The following is a 27,868-nucleotide window of genomic DNA, read 5'->3' as shown; positions in this document are numbered from 1 at the left end:
CATCTGCCGGGAGAAAAAAAGAGAAGAAAAATCCTTGTCTTTGGGCGGATGGAGAGGCGGGGATAGAAGCTGTAGATGAAAATGCCAGGAGTCCTCTCTTCCAAAGGCATAAATCAGTCCTTTAAATTCACAGCCTCAAGGGAACTACATATGCTATCCATAAAGTCAGATTGTTTATGAAATTGTATGGTTGTTTAATTCATCAGTGAGCATATGCCTCACTTACTATAAATCTTAAATGTATAAATCACGAAGGTACATAGATTTCATCATGTTTAGAATTAGAGCGGATTGCCAAAAAGATGGCATTAGAGAATTCCCAATTTAGTCATGAATACTTCATCTTAAATGTGTGTTTATAGATTCAGAAATGTGTTTCAGCTCCTTGCATTCTGCCAATGGCAGGTTGTGGGTGCATAAAGCACACAGAATGAGGCCCTCTACAGTTTGGCCCAGAATCAGGCCCTGGGCCCAGATTTTTAGAGTTGTGTGCATGTGGTTGCCAAGACTACCTTCGTAAAAGATGGCTAACTTGATTGTACATGTTTACTGCTAAGAATTTTAATCATAATACACCAGCATAAGAGTCAGAGCTATACTAAATTCAAAGACTAGTTTTTAATCAAATGACCCGTAGCCCCAGAGGAAAGGCCTTCTCTAGACCCTACAAACTTTTGCAAAAAGCCTGGTTGCCCTTCACTACAAGACTAAATGGGTGCATTAAGAGTCAATTTGTTAACCACACAGCTGGTGGCCTCAGATTAAGCGGATAAATGATTCACAACCCATTTAACACCATAATGTTTTCCAGGAATCAAATTATTTCTCTTATGCAAATACTAACTAGCAATTCTTGAAATGTGAGAAATATATATGTGGCTATGGTATGGTAATGTTTCCTTCTAACTCAGCTTGATCTCCGCCTCCCCAAATACAAGATATGTATTGCTATGTATCAAGGCTTTTCTTGTAATTTTATTTTGTAACTTACATGGGTATCCCTGTCCCTCACAAGATATTTAGCTCAACAGTCTGCATCCAGTATCTTACAAGGAACAGGGTCTTTATGATCCAATACTGCTGCTATTGAAATCAATGGGAGTTTTACCATTAACTTTAATATGATCATGAGCAGTTCCCTTGTTCTTAAATGGATGTCTACAAAATCTGATATTTATACTGTTAGTTTAGGTGTCTTTAAAAATCTCAATGTCAGGATTCTGATGAGCTCATTCGTCTTTTGGAATGCAGCAGCAGCAGAACTGATCATAAGAGGCAGCAACCGACAAGAAAGCAGTTGTGAAATTAATTTCAAAAACAAAGCTAAACATCTGCTCCGAGAATCAGCTTTCCAACATGTGTATGGGAGCATTAAACTTTGAAGTGTTATAGAGAGTGTTTAACCAGTACTACACCAGCTGTTAGAAATTTTTGGCTATGGTGCAAATATTATCTGGCAAGTCTGCATGAGCAGCTGACAAGGATGAAGAATGACAGTTATGAGAAACAGAAAAACCAACCATATGGCACCAATATTAAGCTAATACTTTGAGTGTTGTGCGAGATTTGGTTATGCTTGATTTGAGTGCTCACAATTTATAGACAATTTAATTATTGTGCAATTTTATACACAATTACATTTAACGCTCCATAGCGTTACAACTGTAATCTTGCCATATAAATGTAATGCAGACTGCACAAAGCCTTATTCTGCATCTCTGCCACATGTGAGTAATCTTTATCCACATGGTAGTGCCACTAAAGTCATCTGAACTACTTGTATAAATGAGAAAGATTTGTGTGAGACAAAGTCAGGCAGCTGGGTTCCCTGAGTTATGCTAAAGATTGGTATATTGGAGCTGGTCAGAACACAAAAATTCTATTTTATGGAAAACTTTGAGGTTTCACAATTTGTTTTTGTTCTGCACTAAAACCAAAATGAGACCTTTTGAAGTTTATCATGAAAAAACATGAGTAAGCAAATGACCCTCCAGAGAACAGCCAATAGCCCAGGGGTTAGGGCATGCATCTGGTATGTGAGAGACCCAGGGTCAAGTCCTTGCAACTGGCTGACTAGGAGCAGTAATTTGAACCTCCATCTCCCATGTTCCAGGTGAGTGCCCTAATAACCAGGCTATAGTCAGTCTTTCCCAGTGGTGCTTTGTATAAATAATTAAATAAGCACTGGGCCAGAGAGAGAGAGAGACTGACTGTATGGCCTGCTGGCCAATGCACCTAGCATCAAGTTTTTGGCCTGAATCAGGCAAAGCAGGGATTTGAACTTGGTCTCCTACATCTCAGGTGAGTGCCCTAATCACTGGGCTATTAGATATTCTGGCAGCCTCCCTCTCTCTAACCAGAAATTCCATCCTGGATCTTTGAAGCCTTCCTATCAAAACCGATACAGTGCTGTGATGGTCGGATTTTAACAAATCAGCATTTTCCACCCCCCACCCGCCAAAAAAAAAGTTGCAGCAAAAAATTCCTGTTCAACTCCACTGTATATTACTAGTAAGTCACAGTAAGCCAGCTTCAGTCATGGTGTAAATGGGGACATCTCCATTGAAGTCAATAAAGCCAGTTTTAGTCCCAAACCCTTCGCTGTTCCTATTTTGGTTTTATCTCCTGTGTATTTGCAAAGAAGGGCTCCTCTGTGGAGCAAATGTGTTGATGCTGCAATTGTTTGGCAGGAGACACGTGGGGAAGACCCTGGGCAAGAAAAGATACCATGGAATATTTGAGGGACCTACTTCTGGGCAAGGGAGAACAGGAGCCCTGAAAGTTTGCACTGGAAAATTTGCCCACAATTGCCTCCATCGGGTAACTCACACACCCAACTGGTCCTGCACTGACTCATTGCCAAGCCAATTTATAACAGCAAGCCATAAAGGGGGGGGGGGGGGAATAGCAGACACTCAGCAGCAGTTTGTGTCTGCTTGATAATACAGCAGTGACCTGCTCCAACCTCATGCTGTGGCCATGCTTGGAAATGTAAGAGGAAGAGCCCCTGGGATTGTGCAAAGCCTGTGAGTCATGGGTTTGATTCCTCCATTTATCTGATAAAGATTTGTCCTAAAGGCATGCACACATTATCTTGAACCATAGTGAGAAATTACAGTGGGATCACAGGAATCAGGCTACATGGTGGTTAAAGACATACCTCTCTGGAAGTAGGTGACAACAGGATTCTGTCAGAAAACTATCAGGGACACCACTAGTATTGCAAGCCAGTCTGCAGACAGAAGTGATGGGGTGTCACTGTCAAGTAGATTAGTCACTACATTAACTTACTACATGGCAAGCTGCTCTGTTGAGAAACTACAAGAGCATTCCCGTTGGCAGACCAAAGCTCCCATCTTCCCTGGATGTTATTCACTCTGTTCATGTTCCGCTCCAAGCAACCTCTTTTGTTTCCTCTGTCAAGTCTCCAGTGTCTGCTCCTGAGCACTGGAGAGCCTCCTGTGACCTGGCACTGCTAACCTGTACTAAGACTCCTAATTCCACACAATCAGACTATTCCTATTGCCTGTACATTTCTGTCCATTCTACTATTGCCATCCATTACTAATGCAACTCAAATGCTGAGTAGTAGAGTTCTGTGCATTACCTTTTGCACCCATCCCTTGTGCTTACACCTGTGTTTCTGGAGGGCAAAACAAAGTAGTGCCCCAGAATTTCTCTCTTTTAAAGTCCATGGTCCTACTATGCATCACCTTTTCTCCCCCCTCTGTACTCTCAGTTTTGCACTTTGTTGTTCAAAACCTTCAGGTGAACCTTTCTATAATCAATTTGTAGTTCAAAGTTACACATGCTTGGTGCAGCAACCTTCAGAGCAAGCTCCAAAAAAGAGATTTTTCATATTCTTATGGACCCCAGTCAGGCCACCAAGCATAATACTTAGAAGGAAAAAAATGCAACCCAATTGCCCTGTATGCACGGCAAAGACAACCTACCAGAGCAGTGGTGTGCGAAACCAGAACTGAACTGTAAACCCCAATAAATGGTGGGCTAAAGTGCAGCTGTACCTTAGAGTTGAACAGTTGGTCAAGGGAAGCAATGCAAGCGCCCATGTCCGTAAAAAAGAGTGGACTAACAGAAGGTAGCATAGTCAAATGGCTGGAGCACTGGACTGAGATCTATGCTTTCTTCCTGGACTGTGTTTCTCCACCCACCTTTAGTTGATTTAGACTGCAAGCTCTTAAGGGCAGGGACTATTTTTTACTAGATATTTACACAGTGACGAGCATGATGCAGCCCTGATCTCACTTGGAGCCTCTAGGCCCTACTATAATACAAATAATAATAATTAGTAAGAGAGAACCCAGACTAATATCTTTTATCATAACTCACCGTCGGTTATGCAGCAATGACAGCAGCTCAGAGCTGGCAGGAACACACAGAAAAAAGAAGCCCGGCCAAAGGGAATGTGGTAATATGGAGGACAAGGGACAATATTGAGTCCCATTAAAAATATTTTAAGAGATCTATCATGGTAGTATCTCAGTACCAAATCACAGCTTATTTCCCATGCCGGTACCACCCCCTGACACTACAGGCATGGACCGCAAAGTAATCTAGCTACACATCACAGCAGGAAGCAGTAGTGGGCACAGTGAATGATTTCCACAACCCTGTGAACACAGAAGGGGCATGGATTTGTTGACAGCTGCTGCAGCTCACCGGCTGCCCATGATTTTCCCACTGTGACCCTCTAACCATACTGACTCCCTTGTGGGAATTAATGCCAATAACTGCAGCAATATCTTAGTCATGGTAGTTTCTTTGCCTTTCTGCTATTTAATCATTGAATGGCATAGTGTAATGTCCCTCTCTGCCCACTCCTCTCCCCCCCCCCCCCATAGCAGATGGCTGTGTGGCCTTCTTGTGCAAGGAACTTCATATAGGATGGGAGACTCATTCAGTGAGTAAGACCAAAATTATACAATAAAGTTCTTCCATTTGGAACCGCTTACATACTTGGGCATACTGGTAAACTTCTATACAAACCAACCATCACTGGGCATCAGTGCTAGTCAGTTGCAAAAGCGGTCATCACAGTGACAGAGCTGCACATTCTTCAATGTCCCCTAATCTGCAGAGGCAAGGAGTTTGGGGGCATAATAGAAGAGAGAAACCTGCAGGGATGTAAGGAGCTGACAGTACAAAAGAGCAGTTATGTCCATTCAAAGCAAGTCCAGTAAGCATACAAATATTTTTAAAATAACTTTTTCTGGAAGGAAGCCACGCTGTGTTTTCAGCAGGGGTGCTACGTGGAGAAAAAGTTTATCTTTAGTAACCCAAGCTCACTCCAGCAGCTGAATTTCAGGTGAAACTGAAGCACCATGCAAGGTACAACCTGTGGGGCTCATCACATAACGGAAAATAAATATTTTGATCTCGATTACTTAAAGGCTTGGATCAGTACCCCTGTAGCTTCACCTCTTCTTCCAGATAACAGGGGTCTCAGCCTCCATTACATTCCTGAGATAAATTTAAACAATACTTTTTGAAAAACTGAGGTGGCTGACAGGGCTCCAGAGGAAATCAGATACAATCTGCACGAGTCAATTGCTAGGTCTTCATTGTATATGTGCTTCTCCAGCCTACCCCAGACCCCATTTAAAAAGTTAGTGTATTGAATAGTAAAGATCTCTCATCTAACTTCTAATTGTCAATGTCCTGTCAGAAATCATTTAACTGCTCCTGCTTGACAACTGGTGTAGGTTGGTAGCTGTATTATCACTGATAAGATACTTTTCAGGATCGGCATCACTTCTGCAGATTTTAAATTTAATGTTAAACTCTCTAAATGAAGCAGATTTGATATTGTTAATTGCCATAAAACACATTTATGTGTAACCCTTGTGCAAGGTGGAGCTAGCAGCAACAAGGGCCGGGTTCAGTATCTAGGGGTTCCTTTTCAACAATACAACACAAAACCAGCTTGAGCCCCCACCCAGTGACCTGGGACAATTACACACCGCTCCCTGGGCATCTCTAGGAGGCAATACTTCCCCTCTCATAAGCCCAGAGTCTGAGTATAGCAAAAACTTTTATTAAAAGGAGGGAATTAACTCAGCATTCATGTGGGAAAACACCACAACTAGGGTTCATAAACAGAAACCATGAGCAAAAGACCCATCCCCCAAGTAAGTTGGGCAGTATCCTTTTCCCCTCAGGTTCTTAAGTCCAGCAACCCAAAAGTCCCTTTAACATGCCCATCCCTCCTCTGTACCCTACTCACAGTTGCTGTCCTTGGCCAGGGCAGCCACAGAGTTCAGAGGTTCATCTGGAGAGTTCACCTCCCACCCTGTGTGGGGGTGAGGGGGTAAGGAGGCACCTTACACACTGCACTGCTTAGGCACTCACTCATTGCCCCACTTGTCATGCCTCTGTGGGGCTCTGCTCTGGCCCTCTCCACCAGCTTCTCTGCTAGCTGCTTGTCACACCTCTCCACCAGCCGCCTGCTCACCAAGATGTCTTCAGGCCCCACCCCACTGAACACAGCTCTCAGTGATTTCAGCTGTTAGTGGGGAAGCCTCACTGCTGGTACGCACTGGGCAGTCACTTGCAATAAAAAGAACAGGAGTACTTGTGGCACCTTAGAGACTAACAAATTTATTAGAGCATAAGCTTTCATGGACTGCAGCCCACTTCTTCAGATGCATACTTTTGCAGATACAGACTAACACAGCTGCTACTCTGAAACCTGTCATCTTGCAATAAAGACAGTATCCCAAAGTAGATCTAATACTTAAACCTACAAATCAGTGATTTCAGCTCTGCAGTGAGTAACTAGACTCTCAACTGAGTCTAAAGTAGCTCTATTATACCATGGAGCAAGGCAGTCAAATGGCAGCTCAACCCCACCAATGGCTAGCAGAATCCCTCCCAACTCACTGACCTTTGGAACCCATGTCCCCTGCCTAGCAAGTGCCATTCAGTTGAGAGTGAGTCCCTCCATTGGGGTATGCCGGGTACAGTTCTGCTGCCCTGGGTTCACACAACAAGGGTAAACAACCCTTTATTACTCCTTCCCCAATAACAAGGAGACTGGAGATCTAACACCAGCCACAAGTGAACATTTGGGCAAGCAGTCCCATCATGCTGAGCACCTAGGCGGGGTGGGTGTGTCCATGCAAACGAGATCAGTTTCTGAAGTCTTTTTCCACAGCTCAGCACTAGATGTCAGGGGAGAGCTCATCCAGACTCTGCTTACATATGTATTTACAGAAAGAAAAAAAATGTCTAAACTCTGCCTCTGGTTACATCAAGATAACTCCAGAGTAACTCCTTTGACTTTTATGAAGTTACTCCAATGTAGTCAGGATGAGAATCTGCCCATGCTTCTTGCCCTGGGGAGTTTACAGTGTACATTAGACAAACAGAGGGAGTTAAAAGAACAGAGCAGGAAGAGAAATGAAAGAGATAACATCAAATAAAGAGATGTGAAACAGCTGTCTTTGAACCTTTAAAGAACAGATTTAGGAAGCAGATGATAGCACTAGAGCAGAGGTACTTTTCCAGGGACAAGGTAACAGTAGGGGGGTTTAAGGAGGCATTAGAATGTAGGGAATATACCACAGTCCATATGATGGCGTATGCTTTGCACCCCCAAAGAGGGAGGTTGCTTTAGGCACATAGAGAAAGGGACAAGGGGAGAAGACAAAGGGAGTTTTTAAAATGAGGTGAGCTGGCAGTATGTAGGTCACAAGGTGGAGGCTAGGTAGAAATCAGATACATATGGAGCAAAGTTGTACAGCACCTTGGAAGGGAGCAGGAATTCAGTCATAATGTACAAAGTCATTCAAGTAATTTGGGTCCCAATTCAGCAAGGCACTGAAGCATGGTGTAAATGGGGCTACTCTTGTGCTCAAAGTTAGACAAAGGTTCAACATGGCTAAAACCAAGCTTTCCCCTCTCAATTTTTTAGCCATCCCCTCAGTCTGTAAACACCATAATGAGTGTCATCTTTGAAACAGCCCTTTCTCTAGACCCACACATCCAGGCAGTGTCCAAGGCTTGACACTTCTACCTGTATAACATTTCTATTGGTCTTTTCTGTCTGTCCAGACTTCCACAGCTCTCATTCAGGCCCTAGTCATCTCATGCCAGCCCTCAACTACTGTAATCTCCTTCTCTCTGGCTGCATTACCCCCTTGTGACACTCTGGAACCCCTATATTCACCACTGTCATAATTATGATATGTTTTGTACAAAGTATGCCTTGTGAGGTATCATTTTAAAAGTCTTGATCTGTTGAACATCAATATCCTCTTGGACTATATGTGCTATCATTTTATGAGAAGTTATGAAGTTTTGCAGTGTGTGTTATTGAAATATGTTGTGAGATTAGGAACACACAACCAGCCTTTCAGGTACAACAGTGGAATAGCCAGACATGATGGTGGCCCATTAAAGGGAATCCACACTCCCAACTATTATCCCAGGAACTGTATACGGTGAAGATGTCTCAGAGAAACCACACATACAATGGAGGCTGCTTGATCCATGTCATAGCAAAAGATCTTTCCAGCAAGCTGGAAGAAACTATAAAGGGGGAGTGACATCATGCCATGATCTCACTCTCCCCACAACTCAACACCTGGAAACACATCTGGAGGTCAAAGACTTTGAACTGGGAAGGAGGTCCCGGGCTGAAGGAGAGTTCCAACCTGAGTATTGAAGATCTGTGACCTGTTTGTACTATCAGGGTGAGACACTGCTTGATTCAAATCCGCTTATAGAACTTCACATTGTGAATTTAATTTTATTTCTTAGGTAACCAACTTTGATCTCTGTTATTATTTATCACTTTTCAGTAGTTAATAAATATGTTTTATATTTTATCTAAAACAATGTGGTTCGGTAGAAGAGTCCGGGAAATCTCAGCTCAGGTTATAAAGGCTAGTGTGTCCCCTCTTCACATCAAGGGAGAGTCAAACTGAGTAATGAACTTACACTGGTCAGGCTTCTAACCATTGCAAGATGGTACAGTTCTGGGGTACCAGGCTGGGGAGCTGGGGGGAATTGGCTGGAGCCTCCCTATTGTTGGTTCATGAGTGGCTGGGAGAAGCATTTATGTAACCAGGGCTGCCTCCAGCATTTTTACCGCCCCAAGCAGCGGGGGGAGGGGGAAAAGACGATCGGCTGCACTTCGGCGGCAGCTTTACCGCCGCCGCTTCATTCTTCGGCGGCAGGTCCTCCCTCTGAGAGGGACCAAGGGACCCGCCGCCAAAGACCCGGATGTGCCACCCCTTTCCGTTGGCCGCCCCAAGCACCTGCTTGCTGCGCTGGTGCCTGGAGCCAGCTCTGTATGTAACTCAGTTGGGTGTGTCCCTCCCTGTGGATGTCTGTAAGTGGTTTGTAGCTTGTCACAGCATCACACAGTGTGAGAGGGATACCCCAAGTTGGCAAGACAGAGGGCTCAGTGGTCCCACAATTCAGGTTTCACCCTGGGAAAACCCTTCAAAACCCTCAAGTCAAAAACACAGCTGTTAGGATCACCTCTGAGTCAGGGCTTTGATCACTTGGCCCCATGCTGCAGCCTTCCACAAGCTCCCCCGACTCAACCACACACAAGCTCCTTGTCTTTGCCATTATGCCCCTTCACCATTTAACCCACATATCAAATCTTTTAGTTTATTGAGCCATCTACTCCCACCTTCATTCAGAAGCTAGGGCTTTAAGAAAAAAAGCCCACCAAATACAGGGAATCTCACAATAAAAATCAAAGAGTGGGAGACATACTGTTGATTATCTGGGCTGTAAACTCTTAAGGTTTACAGTGACCATCTTCATTACTGGTCTGTCCAGTGCTTCACGCAAAGCGGTCCTGATTGGGGTTTCTAGGTACTATCATAATGTGAATAATAATGAATATGGTTGGAAACACTGACTATAGAGAGAAATTATTTCGTGTGACTCATGGGTAGTCTGTACTAACTCTTAAGCAGATGTCCCACACAGCCAGGGACTGGATGAAATGCCATTGTCCCTCACCCTGGCTTCACATACCAATTCCTGGACCCACACAGAGGTCTTGGCAGGACCAGGAGAAGGTAGAGGACTGATGCTCACCACCATCACCATGCAGCCTGGGGCAGTTCTGAAGGATTCCCTCCAAGCATGGATCTAAGGCAGAGTTTTTAAGCTTTTTTTGGGGGGGGCGGGGAAGAGTCCCACTTCGGAGATATATGTTCCAGGTGCTCCCCCGAGTACCCATGGGGGCTGAGGAGTACTCACCATGTGGCAGGTGAGGAAGCCTTCTGCTCCTTGCAGCAGTGGTGTGGTCTTAGCTGCTGGGATTTGGCTCCCTGCTCATCTCACTCCCCACCCTGCACAGGGAAAACAAATGAGGCCACAATAAAGGGCTGGGGTCAGGCCAGAACTCCAGCACGGCCCTGTCTGTTGGGAGAGGGGGTAAAGCGATCAATCCTCCCAGGGTGCAGTCTTTGTGTCCCCACTTGCAGAGTCCTCACTGGCCTTGCCAGCCTAGGAGGATAACTGCTGCAACAGTGGGGGGAGCAAGACAGCTAGGTACCCTGGTCCTGGCAGCCAAGACTGCCTGCACAGAGCTCCGTCCACTTCCCCTGCTGGACAAAACATGGCCCCCTTCAGGTCCTTGCACACTCCTGATAACCTCATCATGCCCCCAGGGGGTGTGTGTGCCCCACAATTCGTGCTGCTACATCAAAAGTTCCCAATCTGATTATTTGTTTTCATTACAGTGGCCTCCAGGAGGGCTGCAAACATTACTAATGAACCAATTAAAAGACAGTCCTCCATTTGCCCTCCACCTTCCCAGCTGCAGAACCCCACCCTGTTCCCTCATGAACAGTTTAAACATAAAAATATTGTTCCCTTTCCCCACCTCCAACCAGCTGGAAAAGCTTCCCTAATCGACCATGAATCAGGCCTACTGACCCCGGAGTCCCAACATGTGGGAACTACACTGACTATTCTTTTCCAATCTGTTGAGTTTAACAGCTTCCCTAACACTCCTCCCCTTTGAATAACTGAATTCTGGGTTAATTTAACCTAAGCTCAACAATTGGGTTATATAATTCAGGTTGAACGCCTGACAGGACTGTAACATGCTGCTGGGGATACCCACAGCTATGAGCCACTGTACTATTGCTCCACCTCTCATGAGTTTTGCTGGTGATTAGACTGTGTCAGCTCCCTCCCACACCAGTCTGTTTTCCTCACCAGCAAACTACTCAAGGCTCTCCCAGTCCAAACCTCACCTAGTATGTAACAGTGAGCTTCGGCTCCCAAGATCTTCAGAGATGTCTCTCTGCAATGCACAGCCCTTACCACTGTGCATTCACAGAACACATTAAGTTTGCTGCTCTGTTAAAGAGTCAGTATATCACAGCTTATCAATTTAACTGGGGTAAATACACCTTTCCCTTCAAACACAGCATTGAATTGGTTTACAGTACAAGTAAAACAGGTTAATTAAAAGAGTGGGGATTAAGTGATACCAAGTAGAAGAGATAAAGGTAGAGTTGGTTACAAGCAAATAAGAGTGAAAACATGCATCTGAAGTCTAAAACTTAATCTAGCAAGATAAAGTCTTTGTTCAGGATGATTTCTTTTACCTTTCCAACTTTCTACCGGCCAGGACCCATCACTGAGATCAAATTGTTTGGTTTCTTCATCTCCTGAGGTGAAGGACAAGGATAGAGTCTCCATGTGCCTTATGTCCCCAAAGGGGGATTCAGGCTCCAGTATCTCTCTGGGGTGCATGGACCATGCTAATTCTCCATCTCTTGAGTTCAGAATCAGGATAATCTCCACTTGTTCAGCTTGATAGCTTTCTTTAGAGCTAATATACAAGTTGAGGTAAACCCACATTGCTTGGTCTAAGACAGACCTGTTTATCACCTTTGCCTAGGCTGTCTTGTCTTAAACATGTCCTAGAAACATGACAGAGGGAATTCATAAACTTCACATATTACATTAACACCTGCATTGTACAATTATATTAATAATCAGCATGTTATGCCTTGTGAGATATCAAATGAAACTAATATTTTATACAAACACCATTGCAGTAGAGTGCAAATATGGGGGTGATTAGAGTCACAGGAAATATCCTGCATTGGTAGAGAGATGGATTGAATGTCTCAAGATTTCTCATTTCTATAGGATTGTGCTTTAAATAAAGACAAGCATTAAGCTTATCCTTCCCCTCCAAATTTAGATATTTCTGTTGCTCTATTACAATTTAGTTTTCCAGCTGAACTGCACAGCCTGGATCCAGGAGAAAGTATCCTTGGCCTTTAGAGCTATGGGAGCCCCTGAAGCTGGCTCAGCAGCAGGCCAGTTATTTTACAGCTGTCAGCCCAAGAGCGCACTTAAAGCAAAGTGGGCCTCTGAATTTCCTGTTCCCCCAGAAGATTCCAGGCAATAAATTAAGCCTGTAGTCATTAATTGCATATAGAAAAGAGAGAAGGAAAAGAAAGCAGCATGCAGTATTGTAAATTAGAGGCCTATATATGTCTTTCAGAGTTTAATAAGCGCACTACTTTTTTTTTTTTCAAATCTCTGAATCGTTTGTTAATTTTATTGCACCATGAGATCTATTCAAGCATAGCAAGGCAACGTCTCAGACAGGGATGAACCACCTTCAGATCAACAGGGGGGGGAAGTGGGTTTTACTGGAATGCCCACTGAAGTCAAGAGAAACAGGATTGGACCTTAAAAGTACAACTTTTATTTTGGATGAACACAAACTGCTTTGTCTCTGAGCTGTAGACTTTGAGGCTGTAGACTAGATCTCAGGTGTAGACAAAGGATCAATGATGTTAATTTCAAAGAAATGTTTAGTTTGGCCACATTAATTAAGAGGAGAAAAACATTTGACTAGTAATTTCTACAGGGACTAAAATATGACAGGTTATTAAATACACAAAGAAACAGCTGAATGCTCTGACACACATTGGTCTCATAATGCATTTGGTAATAGGGGATTTCAAATGATTAAATAGCTAATAAAGTCTGAGCTCTTTGTAAGGATGGCGGGTGGGTGGATAAAAAGTATAACAGCAATGATTGAAAAGAAATGACTAAGGCAGCACTGATTATAAACTCCTACCACAAGGACTTTAACTTGACCCAAAATACTTCTTCTGAGTTCAAATTCGGCATGCTTGGTCTCAGAGAAAATATTCTGGCCACCTTCAAAAGAGATTTCCAAATTTGCCTGATTTTTTTTGGTTTTAAGTCTTTACCTTAAGTTCCCATTAACTTTGTATTGGACTAAATATCCCTTTTGTTCAAGTTAATGGTCCTCTGAGACTATTTCTTCCATGAAATTCCTTTAATCACCATCTGTTGCTTCCTGGGTGTCTGAGAATATATGGAATCAGGATGTTTCTGTTACTCGTTCTAGTTCATGGACACTGCTACAAATCACCTTATCTAAAGCTGCAGTGCAGTAGAAATAGGTCTAAAGCAGTGAGACTCATGAGCCGCAAGTGGCTCTTTAATGGGTCTCCCGTGGCTCTTTGCAGCCCCTGATATTAAAACACTGATTTAATTATTAACCAATCAGGATGCTTTTACTGTTGGTTATAACCAATTGCAGTTGGTAAAATACTTGGTGAGTCATTTTGCTGTGAGAATAATAGACAACTAAACGAAACAATGAATTCACACTACTGTGGCTCTTTTGGATAATGTAAATTGCTAATTCTGCTCCTGAACCACTGAGGTCTGAGTATCACTGGTCTAAAGCAAGGCAAAGGATCAAAATTAGGGACAAAAGCAGGGATCTTATAAAGCAACACAGCATGCACAAAACACAGCTTTCTGTTTTGTTGTGAATTCAATCAGTAATTTTGCTGCTGCTCTTTAGATACATGACCTTTTCCCCTCCCCCGAGGATCATTAGGAAAACACAGTTCTCATTTATATCCCCCTTGCATTATGATATCCCCTAGTTCACAGACTGCAGTGAAAACGTTTACACTGGGAAAGTGTCTCGGTACCAGAAATCACATATAGCAGAGCTTATATTTGCACTGAAGCTGGTTTGCCTCTATTTAGAATGATCTTTACAATTTAAAGTACCACATTTGCTCAATTGAGTTAACAAACTACCCAAACATCTTTTTTACACTGCCTACATCTCCTCTGCATTTCCTGATGCCAACCTCTCGGTTTGTCTGCTTCTCCCACAAGCACCTTCATTCTCTCCTCTCCTTACTCTCTCAGCGCCCGCTTCTACCGTAACAAGAAGTCAATCTAGCCATTATTGTTCAACTTTGGAGGAATCAGGGATATTTTTAACGAATGTATATAAATGTGTGCCTTTTGATTGCATTCCTCTGTCCTACCTATGGCATGGTGGTTGGTTTCTGAGCCTGAGCTCCTCAAAGCAAAGACTGTTTTTGTGTGTGGGCGTGCATACATTATGGGTGACACCAGAATACGTATTTAGAATAACTAATCTATTTTCCCCCTCTCATTCCCTAAATACAATACTGGTGTTAGGTCCAGAGATGGGCCTGAGCAAAAAAGTTGGATCCAGATCAGGATTTTGAACACCTTGGCCTATTACAGAAATAGGTTCAACTTGTGAAATATGGATTCTGGGATTTTGAACCATCATCACTTTTGAGGTTGTCTAGGTTTGGTTCATGCCCATATCTAGTGAAGTCTGAGAATACGAAGAACATTTTGACCTTTATTTAGTGCACTAAGCAACACCATGTTATTAAAAAATAAACAACCCTCAATCTTTTGTTCCTGTTGTCAATTACAACAAACCAGTGAAGAAAAGGAATGTCGTCCTAGCTGCAGTGTTATTTATAATCACCTAGATGCAGAAAAGTGTAATTTATATTTCATGGTGAATAATAGTCAGACCTGGAGCTCCCGAATACACAATTTATAGTTTTTTAAATTGAAGTCATTACTCTTATACTGAAAAACTGTTTGTCATGATAAAGGAAATTACTTTTCTATCAATTACTCCTGGAAGATTAGTTAATTTACATTTGTAAGGCATAACAGCATCTCACCTCCCAAAGAGGATGCTTCTCACAAGCATGAGGTAGTTTAGGAATTTTCAAAAAAGCTAATGGAAGACAACTTGAGAATAAAAACAAGTGGACCCAACTACAGAGTATAAACTCTTCTTGAGCTACATGCACTACTTCATGACTTTCCATTTTGTGCTATGACCTTGTCAGGACTTACTAGTGGGACAAAGTCAGCATATTGATGGAAGATTTCCATTAAACAGGTGCTGCAGGAAATTGTATTGGTGATTCTGTAAGAGGCATGCTTCCCTTGGAACTAACACTAAACCAACAAGGTGTAATTAGACTCAGATTTAAGGTCATAAAGGGACCATCATGATCATCTAGTCTGACTTCCTGCACATTGCAGGCCACAGAATCTCACCCACCCACTCCCACCTCTGGCTGAGTTGCTGATGTCCTCAAATCATTTATAGGCTTCAAGTTAGATTCCACCATTTACACTAGTTTAAACTGCAAGCTACCCATGCTGCAGAGGAAGGCAAAAAACCTCAGGATCCAACCTCACCCGGGGAAAATTCCTCCTTGATCCCAAATATGGCAATCAGTTGGAACCTGATCATGTGGGCAAGATTGTCTATGAATTGTTCACATGACTAGTCTATGCTAAAATGTCCTGTTATCCCATCCTCCCTCCCCACCCCCCTTGCCTGCAGGTTTGTTTCATCCACCTGTTATGTTTGGTCTTTGAGATTAAGTTCTTTAGGGCAGGGTCTCCTCATTTACTATATGTTTGTACTATAAGTAGGACAACAGGGGCCTAAGCTGGTTGAGACCTCTAGGTGTTACCACAATATAGATGATAAAACAACAAGAACAGTCCAATATGGTGTTCATTTGACAGTGATGCCATTTTTAGAGTAAAATAATCCTAGGGTCCTGATCACATGTGGACACTAAAGATTCCAAGGCACTTTATGAAACATGAGATGCTAACTCCTGTCCAAACTAACACTAGCATTTACAGTTTCCACTGAATAATGTAGAAGGCTACCTTAGGTAGAAAGAAAGTAACTCCTAATCCTCCCCCCCCCCCCAAAAAAAAATCGCTGTGCAGAGTTCATTGCAGAAATAGTTGCCTTTCATAGGTGGACAAGTGGTGGCCTATGTATAGTTTGTAAAGTGCTTAAGGATGGAAGAGGCTACCTCAATTATACATTGTTACAGGTCCACCTTTGGTGTTATTTATATTTGCCTTCTGTTATCTGAGCTTTTAGGGTGCATTCAAGTCACATTTTCAAGCGTTTCTCCACAGCCATAAAGGTTAGAATCTTACCTAAAAAAAAAAAGTCTCAAAATTGTATGTCTCCTGGATCTGGGGCTTTAACTAAAACTAAAAGATAAGCTGGACTGTATCCTGGGTGAAACCGGTCTCTCAATACTTTTTTCACTCTACTCTACATAATGTCAATCTTCTTTGTGCATGTGCTGTTTGCTACACAGAGACATTTCAGATTTCTAATAAAACATTTTGATCACTGAAATGTTAGGGGAAGAATTATGAAGAACTTCACATTTTAAAATTCTGGAATTTTCAGACTGGCTGTCAAACTCAGGGGGAAATTCTCTCCTGTTCCCCACTGTGAAACACTCAACATTTTTCGAACAGTTGTCATACACACACACACTTACTTTTATAGTGCCTTACCTAAAAAACTCAAAGCTCTTTAGAAACATGAATGAATGAATACCCACAACACCCCTGTGTGACAGATGTGTTTCCTATCTTAGAAATGGGGATACTGAAGCACAGAAGTTACTGGTTTGCCCACACAAGAAAGCTGTAGGAAAGCCAGGAAAAGAACCCAGATCAGCTGACTAGTCCTGTGCATTAACCACTACAACAGTGCTTTTCTCCTAATTTTAAATACAACATCCAATATCTAAGAAACCATTCATTTTAAATCCTAAAAAAATTAAAGTCTTGGAAATACAATATATTGCTATATTAACAGGCGAATGTTTGTATGACTCTGAAGATACTGAAGTGCTAAATGTTAAAGCTTCTTCTAGACAAGTATGTGTGCACATGCACATTGAAGGGGGAGGAGAGGAGTTTGGTGTGACACTAGAAGGGAGCTGGTTAACTGAAGTGACAATAACCTCAATAAAAATCCCATCATTCAAAGCTGTGTGCCTAAAACTTTCTCTAGGGGGTGGAAACTGAATAGTTGCTGGTTCTAAGCAAGCAAGTCAGTGTAAGGGATGCCATTATTTTGTTAACAGCGATCAAGAGATGAGGGGGGTGAGGAGGACTATTTTTTATTTATGTCCAATAAATTCATACATTTCTATTTATTTGAATTAAAATAGTTTCAGCTCAGATCACTACAGACAATGCGTGAAATGTTTTCTAGATTCACTTTGATTAATTAAAGTAAATCTGTCCCATAACTGGAAATAAACCATCTGGACTTTACCTCATCATCCCATGACAACCGATATGCAGTTATAGAACTTAGGCTGTGCAATAGGTGCTGATAAAGATGGAGCAAAGTCTTTAAAAAATTATGTTAAATGTTAACAGATCACAAGAAAACACCCAAAAGGCCCCCACACAATCAGGTAAGTCCATTAGCAAAATCAGAGCTCACTAATTAGAGATGTCATCTATCACAGGTGTGCAAGTGTGTGCACGTACCGTCACTGTACTCTACTGTAGCACTTTGTAGACTGGTGCTTGAGAGGGCAAGTTTGACATGTGAGCAAAGCATTAGAAGGTATTGTCCTGGAGTACTCTACTATAGTGTTGGTAGGGGAGAGGAACTGAGTGCCTCACTATGGCGGTGATTGAGAGCGTTGTTGGACGTCTCCAGTTTGGTAGCAAACACATGGGACTGGCTCCTTTTTCCAGGGCCATTCTGCTTCTGCATCTTTCTTTCCCCTTTTCTGTTTCTCTCTCCTCCCCAGGGCCGTAACCATCCCAGGGCAAGCAGGGCAACTACCCAGGGCACAAAGCTGCAGGACAGAAAAATGGGGTGTTTGGGGGGGGGGATACACGTGGTCATTTCCCCTCCCCCCAATTTCAGCCTTCCATTTAGCAGAGGTTTTCAAGTTGTGGGGGTAGGCATGCCCCACAGTCTGAAAACCATCACTTCCTTCCAGGAGCCAGTGGATCAGAAGCTGGTGGGAGCGGCCCGGCCCACTTGAGCCCTTGGCTCTCCATGCTGTGGGAGTTGGAGTGCTGGCTGGCTGCCCAGCAGCCCTCCCTGCCCTGCTCCCGGAGCCGGGCCACCTTTGCTCTGCCAGGAGAACATGGGGCAAAGCTCTGAGCTGTGCCCTGATGTGCTCCTGCCTCTCCTCTGACGAAGCCTAGCACCAGCTGGCAATGCCCCCTGAAGCTGGCCTCTGCCCACAGAGCTCAGAGGCCATAAGATGCTCCCTGAGGTGCTCACTTGCCACCACCCTGGCACTCCCGGCTCCGCTGCTGGCAGCCAGGCTCAATGGGCAGGGACTGGCTCCAGGGGTTATCACCAACCAGTGCCAGGCTCTTTTGAAGGAGAGTCAAGAGCATGCCAGGGACGCAGCTCAGAGCTGCGCCGCCCGCCCTGCTTAGGGAGCACTCAGCCATGAAAAGGCATTGCCTCTATGGGGGACACAAATTTGCTTGCTTGCTCTGGGTGCTAACATGCCTTGCTATGGCTCTGTTCCTCCCCTCTGTGCTGCTCTTTTGCTTCTCTCCTTAACTCCCTTGATCTTCAACAGTTGCGCCACATGAGCAACTTTTTGTTGTCATCCACTACCTCCTGCAAAGGTTCACAAGAACTTCTTGTGAGTTCTCTCCTGCCCTTGCACAGACTGCCAACAGCTTCAGAGAGCAGCATGCCTCTCTTCCTTGCATTTGTCTGCAAGGAGGGCTCTGTACATGCATCTTGTGATTCTTACACCTTACCAACACCATCCACTAGGTTAGTGCCTGGCACATCCCCCTCATCCTTGTTTTTTCTGCTCACAGACGGTGCTGTCTCAGCAAATCAAGCCAAGCCACATACTTAAAAAAAAAAAAAAAAAAAAAAAAAGTAAGTTTGTTGCAATCCTTGAAGCGAGACTCGTATTGCTATTGGTTCAGGACACCACTTATGACAGACATATTTAAGTTTCAGATTATGTTGAAAACCCTATTCTAACAGTTTATTTCAAGGTACACCTGAAAATTATTAGTTCACTCCAATCACATAATTCAGATACGAGCATAATGACATACACACATTATAAACAAACATGTAGGCACTCACTTCAGTTATCTCTGTGGTTATTTTGTAATTACGGAGCATTTGTTACATGCATGCTGTGTGTGGCTGGCAAGCCAGCAGGGTGAGCAGAAGGCCTACCCAGTTAGCTGTATGTGAGGCACACAGATAAGTATCCAGGAGTTAATCTACAGACAGGCAGGCAGATGAAAAAGTTGATCAGCACCAAAACATTATACATTCTTGCAGTGTTTTGACTAAGAGTTCCACCAAGATAACAGATAAATAAATTGGCCTGAAATGTTAAGTACATTGGGATAGGTGGGACTAGAACACTATCATTTAACCTGGTTCAGACAATTTTCAAGTGATCTGCGGTTATTGGCAAGAGACGCATATGAAAACTTACTTCAGCTGCTGGGCCTAACTGAGACTAGGGCTTTGAATAGCACTAACTGGCTATAATGATGACATCCCAATACCAGCAATCCAATTCTCTCAGTGAACAGACCTGTGGCATGAGACAGCACCTCCTTCTGGCCGCCCTGAGGATTAGCTTTTTCCAGGTCCAGCCCCCCATTCTACTGCTTGTTCACACACCCTGCCACATTCTCTCTCTACACCTCAGAGTTCCTCCCTTCATGGACTTGGCCCTCCAGCCAAGTCACTATAGTCCTCCCCTGCTGCAGTATCAAAGTCTCTCCATATAAACTGTGTCAGGCAGTCTTCCCATTCACTGCCCAGACTGTACCACTTCCCCTGTGTCTGGTAGGGGAACCTGGGCCCATCCTGTACTCCAAATTCCAGTCCAGAGACCCTATGTCTAGCAACTGTGGTCTGTTTCCTCCCAGACTCTGTTGCTATTTCCCTAGACGCTTTCCTACAGCTTCTAGCTCCCCCCTCTCTCACTTTACCAGCTTAAATGCCCTCCTCCTATGGAATAAGTGCACACTACTTAATTCCATGGCCACCACCCCCCAACACTCCTTCCTTCTCCCATGGAGTGTCTACAGACTACTTCCCCCCTGCTAATTTCCAGGCTTTATACCAGCCTCACCTGTGCCCTCTCAGCTGGGTTCCACCATCAATCATCTTTTCAAGCCCTGGCTCACCCTCAGGTGCAGTCTAACAGACTAATTAACCTAATTTAACCTGATGTGCCTTGTGTGGGGGTGCACACCCCATCATTTCTCAATATATTGATTCACTTTCATTCTGGTTTTGGTGTTTCGAAACTAGTGATACCTGAACATTATTTTGGAAATAGGAGTCAGTGGTTTGTGGTAGTCCAGGGCATGGCACAATGCTTCTGTCCAAACTGCTGGTTGGTAACAAAAGGCAATAGTGGACTCCAGAAATGTCTGTTTGATGGAATGATGGAAAATTTGGTCTTGACATAACACCACAGATACACAGGTAGCAGCAGGCCTGGCTGGAGAGGGGGTGGGGTGGGGATATCAGCAGATTTCCACTTTCCCCAGCAGCTGGTTCTGTTATTAAATTAACAATGTGGACTGGGACACTTTCACACAGGAGCATCCTCCTGTGTTAATACTGGTTCTGCCAGGCTCTTCCGTAAACCACACTGACACACCCTCTAAACAAAAGAACTAGTAAATACCTGCAAAGTGCACTGGTATCGTCTCATCATCATGACCATACTGAAAACCAACTCTTCATTTCGGTTGCCACCTTGGAGATGCAGAAAAAACAGCCACTGCTCACCTCTTATCTGCCTGCTCCTAATCAAATGGGTCCTGGTGCAGACTATAGCTAATTGTTAGTTAAGTGTGGCTGAGGGGTGTGCAAGAGGTTCTGTGTAGGACCCAAGGTTATGGGTGGTGCCATGAACTCTGTAAAGGGCTGTGGGTAATCAATACATGAGGAGAGCTGATGGGTGCTGGGTGTCTGAGGGATGCAGGAGACTAAGGGGAGAGGGATGCTGGGTGTCTGGGGGTAGTGGATGCAAACACATGCAACTCTCCAAGGAAGGCTGCCCAGCAGCCTGACTGACCATCTGGAACTCAAGATGCCCCCTGTGAAAGTGGAAGAGGGGGGAACACCAGTTACTGGGCTTCCATATCTCTCTCCAGAGCAGGGAGCTCACTTGTGCTTAACTGTCCAATGGAAAAAAATAAAAGGCTTCTGGCACATATTCACCAGCAACTGCCAAGGCAGTACAAAGAACAGCCCGATGGCAACTCTACTTCTCACTGTCTCCAAGAGGCACATAACTCCCCAATATATTGACACAATGAGTGTTAGGAACTGGGACGTAGGTGGTATGGCCTAGTGGGCAGAGCAGGCATCAGTCTAGTGGTGGAGCAGGAATCCAGCTCAGGGAATGGAAATGAGGATCAGAACCAAAGTCAGCTACCAAACAGCAGAGCCTGGGGTACAGCCAGCATCAGAATTGGAAATGAAAGCTGAGGATCAGAGCTGTGATCAATTACCAAATGCCAGAACCAAGGGTTAAGCCAAAGTAGAAGTCAGAGGTCTGCGTTGGGGGTTAGAGCCAGAAATGGTAGCTGATGGTCAGGAGCAAGGCATAAAGGCAGGAACCAGAGGGACAGCAAGGTGGGAGCTAGGAGCAAAGGCAGAAGTGAGGCAGGAACAGGGCTAAATGCAGATTGCAATAGTAAGTCTGCTCAATTTCTCAGACAGCCCACCCAGCTCATTTCCTGGCTTATGCAGCAGGAGCAAGCCAATCAGGTGGCTGCAGACCTTGGGTACTCTGATAGGGCTGCCTGTAGGGCATGACCTTCCAGGATTGGTGAGATGGCATTTTATCTATCTGCCTTGGGGGTGACAAGGGCATGGCAGTGATCTAGAGTACCTCCAGCCCCAGGGTCCAGATCTGCTTCTTCAGATCCTTATGCCACTGGGACTAGTTAATCAGGATGATGCTGATGAAACTTTTTCACTAGCTCAGGGGGGTGAACATGGGTTGCAGTCTCCCCGAATCATTCCCAGTTACCTTCCCAGTGTGAGGTATTGGCGGCAACCTTGCCACAAACAGGAGTCAAGGATCGCATGCACTATATATTCTTTTTGTCCTTGAATCCCAACTGGTAGAGGGGTTGAGACCCATCTGGTAAGGGACTCTCTATGTTGGGCTTGAGGAGTGACACATGGAATACTGGATGTATGTGGAGGGACTGGGGAAGTTGCAACTTAAACTCAACTGGACTGACCTGTTTGCATATTTGGAAGGGACCAAGGAACTGGTGGTTTAACTTCTGGGACGGCTGATTTTTCCTAAGCTGTTTTGCAGTGAGCCAGACCTCCTAGCCCCCAGCAAATGCTGCACACTCTTGGCATCAACAGTCTGCAAACCATTTGTAGGCTTCTTTAGCCTCCTCTTGGAAATGGTGAATTTGCTGGACCCAGCTGATGGCTCCCAGGTTTGGGGAGTCTGTGGCATTGATGCTGGAATAGGGTAAGCCAGGGGGCCAATGCCCTCCCACTTTTTGAAAGTGGATGGGCCTGGCACAGTCCCATGGTGAAGCTGAATTGGGAGAAGAATAGTGCCCACCTGAGCTGTCTTTGGTTTAGGGCCCAAGACCTCCAAAGATACTTAAGATTTTTTTTTAATTAATCTTTTCAGGTGAAATGGATGCAGGGGTGATTTTTATGCAGGGGCGGCACCAGGCACCAGCGCGCCAAGCGTGTGCCTGGGGCGGCAAGCCGCGGGGGGCGGGGAGGGCATCCTCAGGCTGCCTTCGGGGGGGGAGGTCCGCCTGTCACGCGGCTTCTGCGGCAATTTGGCAGCGGGTACACCGAAGCCGTGGGACCGGCGGACCTCCCGCAGGCATGCCGCCGAAGGCAGCCTGCCTGCCGTGCTTGGGGCGGCAAAATACGTAGAGCTGCCCCTGTTTCTATGACCAGCAATAGAAAAAATAAATTCCCTCCCTCACCTGAAACATAGTCAGCATATCCCTACGGGATGGATTGCGTGCCCAGATATGCACATAGACTGTCCCTGAAAATTGTGGAGCAATGCACTTTGGGATATCATAGGTTTCAGAGTAACAGCCGTGTTAGTCTGTATCCGCAAAAAGAAGAACAGGAGTACTTGTGGCACCTTAGAGACTAACAAATTTATTAGAGCATAAGCTTTCGTGGACTACAGCCCACTTCTTCGGATGCATATAGAATGGAACATATAATGAGGAGATATATATACACACATACAGAGAGCATAAACAGGTGGGAGTTGTCTTACCAACTCTGAGAGGCCAATTAATTAAGAGAAAAAAAACCTTTTGAAGTGATAATCAAGCTAGCCCAGTACAGACAGTTTGATAATAAGTGTGAGAGTACTTACAAGGGGAGATAGAGTCAGTGTTTGTAATGGCTCAGCCATTCCCAGTCCTTATTCAAACCGGAGTTGATTGTGTCTAGTTTGCATATCAATTCTAGCTCAGCAGTCTCTGTTTTTGAAGTTTTTCTGTTGTAATATAGCCACCCGCAGGTCTGTCACTGAATGACCAGACAGGTTAAAGTGTTCTCCCACTGGGACTGGGACTGGCTGAGCCATTACAAACATTGACTCTATCTCCCCTTGTAAGTATTCTCACACTTATTATCAAACTGTCTGTACTGGGCTAGCTTGATTATCACTTCAAAAGGTTTTTTTTCTCTTAATTAATTGGCCTCTCAGAGTTGGTAAGACAACTCCCACCTGTTTATGCTCTCTGTATGTGTGTATATATATCTCCTCAATATATGTTCCATTCTATATGCATCCGAAGAAGTGGGCTGTAGTCCACGAAAGCTTATGCTCTAATAAATTTGTTAGTCTCTAAGGTGCCACAAGTACTCCTGTTCTTCTTTTTGGGATATCATACTGCACAGAAAACTGAGAAGTCAAAGTCACAGTTAGGATGCTGCAAAATAATCATGTTAGGATTTTCTAGCACAAATATCTCACATGATTATCTTGCAGTGTGGATGGCCACTGAAACAACGCAATTATCACCTTCAAGAATGAGACTTCTGTGGGTAGGTAACAGAGCTTTCCTTGTGATTGGCCCATGAATTTGGAAATTGTTTCCAGAAGGCACTAGGAAATCATGAACCTCAGCACTTACAGAGAAAAACCCAGAATTCACTCTCTAGCTTTCTTATAATAATATCACCAACAAAATAAAGAGAAAAAACCCCTCCCAAAGTCAGTCCCTGCAAACTGGAAGAGAGAAAGAAATATAACCATGTGCACATTTTATAATTTGTGAGGGACACATACCATGGTGATGAACATGGTGTAAAACCATAATTAAATATGATTTTGCAGAGTGCTGTTAACAATAAATGAAATTCCCAGGAAAAGAATTGAGAGAACACTATCTTATGCTCCCCACGCCCCCACCCCCGCCCTGAGGCACACCCTCCGTGGCAGCTCCCCACCCCCCCACGGCCCGGGGAGTCGTGCGGCAGCTCTCCACCCCAGCTCACCTCTGCTCCACCCCCTCCCCGAGCCCTGCAGCAGCTCCCCCCCCACCCTGAGGCACCTCCCTGCGGCAGCTCCCTCCCACCCTCCGCCCTGAGGCGCCTCCCCCATGGCAGCTCCCCGCCCAGGGAGCCGTACAGCAGCTCCCCATCCCAGCTCACCTCTGCTCCGCCCCCTCCCCAAGCCCTGCAGCAGCTCCCCACCAACCCCTCCGCCCTGAGGCATCCCCCCCCTGCGGCAGCTCCCCACCCACCTCCACCCTGAGGTGCCGCCCCCCGTGGCAGCTCCCCTCCGCCCTGGGAGCTGTGCGGCAGCTCCCCACCCCAGCTCACCTCTGCTCCACCTTCTCCCCGAGCATGCCGTCGCTGCTCCACTTCTCCCACCTCCCAGGCTTCTGGCGCCAATCAGCTGTTTGGCGCCGCAAACCTGGAGGGAGAGAAGCAGAGCAGGGCAGCGTGCTCAGGGGAGGAGGCGGAGCAGAGATGAGCTGGGGTGAGGAGTTCCCCTGCGTGACGCCCCCGCCCCCCCTACTTGCTGCAGGTTGCCCTCCCCGCGCCCCTCTGCCCCAGCTTCCTCTGCCTAAATGCCGGTGGCGACCGGGGCGGCCGAAGATCCAGCCGCTGTGGTCGCCGCCGAAGAAAATGCCACCCCTCAAATGCTAGTGCCCTAGGCGACTGCCTAGGTTGCCTAATAGGTTGCACTGGCCCTGGTTACACTGAAACAAATCAAGGGTAATTCCACTGACTTCAGGGGAGTTCTTGTTTATTTATATTTGTGTAACCAAGAATCTGGTTCACTGTTTGTATATATCAATAGCCAACAGAGAAATCACTGTCAAATTCATTGAATAAAAGAACCCAACTGAGCACTCACATAAAGAGGAAACACTCTGTAACATAAGGCTTATAGAAGCCCTTCAATTTGGGGATTTGTTTATTAACATTTAAAAGCTATATAACTTAAAGCATATCAACATATATTCTATTATTTATACATCTGTTTACATTAATTTACTAGTGGAGAAAAGGGAAAGAAAATGGCTGAAAAGACATTTGATTTTAACATTATTAAAATGTAGTGTGGTTTGTGTGATACACAGGGTTAAAATAATTCTAAATATTTACCCCTAAGTAGATGTTTGTTCTGGTGGATTTTAGAATAAGAAACTTCTTCCAATAAAAGTGCCTCTTGATGTCAGAACAGCAGCACATTGCACTGAGGCATTTCTCTGTTTGGAAAATATGTGTTGCTTTTATTGTTCTTCAGCACCTCCTGCTGGAATGTCTTCACATAAATACCAACTTCAGCTTAATGGAAAACCACTATTTTTTTCCCCTTTTGACCAAAGTTTAAATGTTCATGCTGTAGTGGTCAGCGGAAGGTGGAGAATAAATGGGAGGGAAACACTTCGGGCCAAAGTCAAAGATGAGTTAAAGTAGATTCTAAGGCATAAATCCCACCTTTATCTAGCCATCTTAGCTTGGAACTTACACCGGCTTAGATTCAGAATCACTTAGACTCACACCCACTTTTCAATAAGATGCTCCTTATTCCCATGTATGTGTCTCTTCTGATTTTGGATTGCTAAATATGCTGGAATTTAAGAGAGTCTAAACTGGTGTAATGCACATGTCAAGGGGCAGAAGGGAAGGGTGAAGTTGGAAAAGCAACTTACTTGAGGAAAAATTGAAAACAGCCTTGTTTAATAATATAAATTTCAGCTTTTATCAAGGACCTAGTAAACCAAAAAAAAAAAAAAAAAAAAAATCCAACATAGTAGCTTTAACTACATAAGAGAAAGTATAAAGTAACATTTTAGGACTAAATTGCCCCCTGTGCAGGTTATTCTCTAGTACCCTGTTTCCCCGAAAATAAGACAGTGTCTTATATTAATTTTTGCTCCCAAAGATGCACTAGGTCTTATTTTCAGGGGATGTCTTATTTTTCAGAAATGAAAAATGCCTTATTATTGGTGGATGCCTTATTATCGGGGAGGTCTTATTATCGGGGGGATGCCTTATATTACAACGAGAGGCAAAACTGTAAGTAGGCCTTATTTTCGGAGGATGTCTTATTTTCGGGGAAACAGGGTAGGAAACTGACACTCCTCAAGTTTGAACTCAGAATTTTTGCCCAGTCCTGCAGATCCTGTATCCTGCAGAACTGGTGATCAGTCCCAAAAGCTCTACTGAGGAAAAACGTTTAACAGTTCCTATTTATTTAAAAACATAAATAGAAAGGGATTTGGGGGGGGGGGGGCAGTAATTTGTTTTTAACTGCCATGGATAATTCTCTCACACATTAGTAAACATTCTGTATCGTTTTGTCACAAAAATGTGACTCTGTAAATCTACATCATAATGAGCTATAATCTCTCAACCTAATTTGCCACAATCATTATTAATTGGCCGGCTTGCCAACACCTGATACCAACAGATTTTTCATCTAAGTGAATGCAGTGCCACACAATTGTGACAGCAGGATTTAAACTAATCCCTCTTCACACACAAGCAAGCACCAAATGACACTCATGACAAAGACACACACAGACCAGTCTGACATTTGCTGACAACTCCCATGGGATTCCCCCTCTCAGCACATAAACCCATTTTCAAATGGCATAGATAATCAAAGCCATTTCAATCTAGACTGGTTACATTCACTGAAAGAAACCCCTTCTTCCTACTACACATTTATTATCACAACAAACACAGCTAACCTTTTGTGGAGTTTTTCAAAGCAAGAACTGTTATCAGGTGAAGAATCACAGTAGTTTGTCAGGGAAATGTTATTATACAGACAAGTTATCATATACACGTCATGTAAAGTTGCACATTAAACAACAAAGTGTTTAAAGGCTGACATGCTAATTACACTCCCAGTTTTAAAGTTCAGGCATGAGACTTCTTACCTTGCAGTTGCAGCTCCAAGCTGTCCTTAAAGATAAAGCAGCCCATAAGACATCCTGGTTTTGTTTTCTTGCTTAAAAATATAATCTGTCAGAGGCACACAAGATGACTTGCAAGGGGCCAGCCCCTTCTTGCTGAACACACCAATGGGAAGATCGGGGCAGCACATGTGGGAAGCTATCTCCCTGAGAGCCTGTCACAATCAGCATATGCTCTTTGTGACTGAGGTGCCAAATTAACCTTGCTGTTAGTGTCACAAAG

The 27,868-nt window shown here is 44.3% G+C and overlaps 1 protein-coding gene across 4 annotated transcripts in view; it reads right to left on the bottom strand.

Moving 5' to 3' along the window:
• Positions 1-27,641, bottom strand: part of STARD13 (StAR related lipid transfer domain containing 13) — a 442,897-nt gene extending 415,256 nt beyond the window's left edge. The window contains exons 1-2 of one of the 4 annotated variants that reach the window (XM_054015313.1): positions 27,610-27,627; positions 10,246-10,337 (exon numbers count right to left, since the gene is read on the bottom strand). The gene's annotated coding sequence lies outside the window, so the exon portion shown is untranslated. Of the gene's footprint in view, positions 1-10,245; positions 10,338-25,030; positions 25,049-27,609 lie in introns of those variants that run through there. The other 3 variants (XM_054015312.1, XM_054015314.1, XM_054015316.1) reach the window with 3 other exon arrangements.
• Positions 27,642-27,868: the final 227 nt, after the last annotated feature.

Source organism: Malaclemys terrapin, chromosome 1 (genome assembly GCF_027887155.1).
Source record: "Malaclemys terrapin pileata isolate rMalTer1 chromosome 1, rMalTer1.hap1, whole genome shotgun sequence".
NCBI classification, from domain to species: Eukaryota; Metazoa; Chordata; order Testudines; family Emydidae; genus Malaclemys; species Malaclemys terrapin.
Note: the sequence above shows the minus strand (reverse complement) of the source record. Positions and strands in the feature narration are given on the sequence as shown.